The sequence below is a fragment of the Phyllostomus discolor genome (assembly GCF_004126475.2).
Source record: "Phyllostomus discolor isolate MPI-MPIP mPhyDis1 chromosome 15 unlocalized genomic scaffold, mPhyDis1.pri.v3 mPhyDis1_scaffold_1, whole genome shotgun sequence".
Classification (NCBI taxonomy): domain Eukaryota; kingdom Metazoa; phylum Chordata; class Mammalia; order Chiroptera; family Phyllostomidae; genus Phyllostomus; species Phyllostomus discolor.
In genome coordinates, this window is record NW_023397489.1 from 331,507 (window position 1) to 335,839 (window position 4,333).

The window sequence follows — 4,333 nt, forward strand, 5'->3', positions numbered from 1 at the left end:
CACAGCAATTGGTGACTGCAAGTGACTCAGAGCATGCCCAGAAACCAATGTCCCCTCTTGGAGAAGCATGTGCCTTTGGAAAGCACACTAGACAAATATCGGTAAGAAAAATATTTTGTAAACTTAGTTCTTCTAAGTCCTATAGAAGGGCTGATAAGTATGACCTAGGTATGTGAGGCGGAGTTTGGATGGGCCTAGACTTAAGCTGGGCTAACCTGAGACTGAAGTTAGCACTGGAGCTTTGGGCAAATCCTATACATTCTCTGAGCTCCTGAATGCTAATGTGTAAAGTGAAGATAAGGAACGATCACTCATACATTATTTGAAAACATTAAATTAAAGTTAAAACAGTTGACACATGCAACTTGTCCAATAAATCCACTGTGATAATGGGAACCACAGTTTATTGGTGTTGTGTGCCCAGGCCTTTACTCAATGCCTAATACATAAAGCGTACTCAATAAATATATTATGAATGATTACAGGTTGGCAAATTAAACCTGGTAATGGGAAGATCTAGAAACTAAAATTGAATCAGTCATCTGTAGTTAGTCTGGAGTCTTCATCTTCTGAACCAATAGTTAACAGTAAAATACCGGAGTATGCAAAAGGACAGATAATAAATTGATGGGAGGAAATTGTGTGTTATATGATAAAATGGGAACTAACACTGCAGACCCTACCAGCCTCGCTCACCTGGCCTTCTCCAACATAGAACTCAGGAGAAAGGAGATGGACATGAAGATGTACAGCCTACAAGAAAGAAAGGGCCATGTGTACCAAGAGGTCAACGAGCCCCAGGATGATTACTACCTTTGTAAGTGACCCTCACTGAGAAGCATGTGATGATACAATAATTTCGTCTAGTCCTTTGGTCTCCAAATCATTCCCTTCCTCTAGTGACCTGGAGAGTACAGGATTGAGTCTCAATGATGTCAGTGCTGCACTTTCTCTGAAGCTCTTTGTGTCCAGGAACATGCATTATACCTTCCCTAACCCCTGTTGCTCTCGCCTCCAGATTGTGAGAAGTGTCAGAACTTCTTCATCAACAGCTGTGCTGTGCATGGGCCCTCTACATTTGTAAAGGACAATGCAGTGGACAAGGGGCATCCCCACCACTCAGCCCTCACCCTGCCCCCTGGGTTGAGGATCAGCCCATCAGGCATTCCCTGAGGCTGGGCTTGGAGTATGGAATGAGACAGCTGACTTGCCAGTGGGTCTGCACTTTGGCCCTTATGAAGGACACATCACAGAAGATGAAGAGGCAGCTAAGAGCAGATACTCCTGGCTGGTGAGAACTATTTACCTCTTCCACTGTCCTCTGACTTCCTACATTCCAACTGAGGCTTGGAGGGACCTCACCTCTTATGTGCTAGATATGGAGGGGACAATATGATTAGCTCTGTGTACTGACTGGACTCCACATGAACACAGAGCTCCTTTTCAGGATCACAAGGTAAGTGGGAGCAAAGTGGTAGACACAAAAGGGTGGCTCTCCCACTCTGATTGAACAGGTAGACTCTGATGTATAGATGATGAGTAAGACAAATATCATGTGGTCACAACTGGCAGTTGAATCCCCATGCAGGCTGTAAGAGCTTTGATGACAGTAGAGTAAAAAAATTCTTCTGACTATTACTTCCCCACACAAAAAAGTAAAAGGTCTTTAATTTCTTTTCTGACACACAGATCACCAAAGGCAGAAACTGCTATGAGTATGTGGATGGAAAGGACAAATCCTGGGCCAACTGGATGAGGTGAGGTCAACAGGTCTCTGGGTGCCAGAGGGGACTCTCATCCCCCACAAGCCCATATATCTTTTCCTCTCATCATGCCTCCCTCAGTGGTCTCCCTTAGTCCTTTTTTACTCTTTTTCTCCATACAGTGTTCCTTCATTTCAGGGGACGTTTAGGAAAAAAGTATAGTATATGTCCTCAAAATATAAAGCTCTCTACTAGACACACTTGGGCACTGGAAAGGACCTTCAAGAGCCTAGATTCACCAGGGACACTGGATTACACGTTAAATTATCAAATGAGCATTAATTAAGCACTTACTATATTCCAGTTTAGTTGAAGGAATACATTACTTAAATACAATCACAACAACCCATGTCCTATGGAGGACTTCTCACAGACACACATAAAACAATTGCTTTTAGAAACATTTAACTATAATTTCGAAGAAGTGCACAGTGTCAAGATAGTACAAGCCATGCATGGCCTAAACTGTGAGGGCAGCAAACCATCCCAGCCTCACTTCAACTAGAGCTGGGCTCTGAGGCCTGCAGAGGAATGGTCATGGGCCCCTTTCCTGAGAGGGGCTCTCTTTTACCAGGGTTACTGAATGTGAATCAACTACTATTGTTCTGTTTCTGTTTCATTTACTAAGACATAAAGACCTCTAATTTTCTATAGTAACCTTGGGCAAGCAGTGAATGATACTGTAAATAAAGTGTAAAGAGGTTGGAGAAAGGCCTCACAAGAGAAAATAGATGTGGGCTGAGTACTGGATAATTAGCTAATTTAGAAGCAGAGCCCTAGATCAAGCACCAGGTTCTGAGACGTGAGATAACTCGATTTAGAGTTTGGAGAAGCCAGAGATCACTGGACATTATGGCAGAAGCTAAGTTTAGAATTGGGTTTTAGAAAATGGTATTAGGCAGCATTCGCACTGCAAGCAGGACATGGAGGTAGGAATTCATATGACATGCTGACAGATGCTCAGACACTGAAGAGAAGGTTCCCTGGGAGCATTAGGGTCAGTGGGCAACCTCAGAGCCTGAGGGCTTTAAGATCAGTGAGGAGCTGGACATGGATGTAACTCAACACTGTGGTTTTCTTTCCGTTCCTCTGCCTCAATCCCAGGTATGTGAACTGTGCCCGGGATGATGAAGAGCAGAACCTGGTGGCCTTTCAATACCATGGGCAGATCTTCTACCGAACCTGCCGGGTCATCAGGCCGGGCTGTGAGCTGCTGGTCTGGTGCAAGGATGAGTATGGCCAGGAGCTGGGCAGCAAGTGGGGCAGCAAGTGGAAGAGACAGCTCACGTCCGGGAGAGGTGGGCACCACTATTCTTCAAAACAGAAAGAAAAGAGAGAATTCTCCGTAGAAATATCCATGATCCAACTCTTAAGTAAAATCCACTCTAAAGTCAGTACAGTTTCACATCAGATGCTTCAGAAATGCACAATTCATTCATACGCCTTTGACTCTTAGGCAAATTTTTTATATTTTTTATTTTTAAAAATATTGCATGCACAAAATATACAACCACTTTTAGTGCTGTGAGGCTGAGAGGCAAAAAAAAAGTTCCTAAGCACTAACCAGCTCTCTCACCAAGGCAGGTTTTTCTGACATTTTTATAGCTGTTTCTTTTTAACTTTCCTCCATACTTCTAAATAAAATGCTTCTGTTTATAGGCATTCATTATTTTTTAAAGACTTTGTCCTGTCTGGTGTTACTCAGTGGATTGAGTGCCATCCTGTGAACCAAAGGGTTGCCAATTCCCAGTCAGGGCACATGCCTGCGTTTCAGGCCAGGTCTCCAGTAGGGGCCGTATGAGAGGCAACCACAGATGTTTCCCACTCCCTCTGACTCCCTGCTTCCCTCTTTTCTGAAAATAAATAAATAAATCAAATCTTTTAAAAAATATTTTATTTATTTTACACAGAGTAGAAAGGAGGAGAAAAAAACTCACTGTGCAAGGGAAACATAAATTGCTTGTCTCTGGCACACCCCCAGCTGGCCCACAACCCTGGTATGTGTCCTGACTGGGAATCAATTTGGACTCCTTGCCTTGCAGGCTGGCACTGAATCCACTGAGCCACACGAGCAAGGGCAGGAAGGAGATTTTATTTTACTGTTTTGGAAAACAAGCAATTCCTAGTTGGGGCCTGTGGTTTTCCACTTTAATATGACAGAAAATACCTATAGAAGTGAAAGGTCACTGCAGTTCCATCCACACAGAGAGTAAGATGGCCTAGATGTTCCTCAAAAATCCCTAGTCTGGGCAATATTAGAAAAGACCCTTGATGTGGGCTTTCTGGATTTCTGAAGAAGATGCACTGCATAAAAATAAAAAGGGAAATAGATGGCAAGTGGACGCTTTGTAGGAGATGGAATTTGTGTTGTCACCACAGTAAGGAGGATTCATGGGGCAGGTCTCACCAGGAGACAAGTCATGGCCCAGGCATTCTCATCAATGCCTGCCCTGACCAAACCTTTCTCTTTCAGCAGAACCAAAGCCAGAGGTGCACCCATGTCCCTCCTGCTCTCTGACCTCCAGTCAGAAATTCCTCAGCCAACACGTGAAATTGAATCATTCCTCTCA

At 43.8% G+C, this 4,333-nt stretch overlaps 1 pseudogene; it reads left to right on the top strand.

The window, feature by feature from the left end:
* The first annotated feature begins 651 nt into the window (after window positions 1–651).
* On the top strand, window positions 652–3,234 carry LOC114489312 (annotated as a pseudogene).
* The last annotated feature ends 1,099 nt before the right edge of the window (window positions 3,235–4,333 follow it).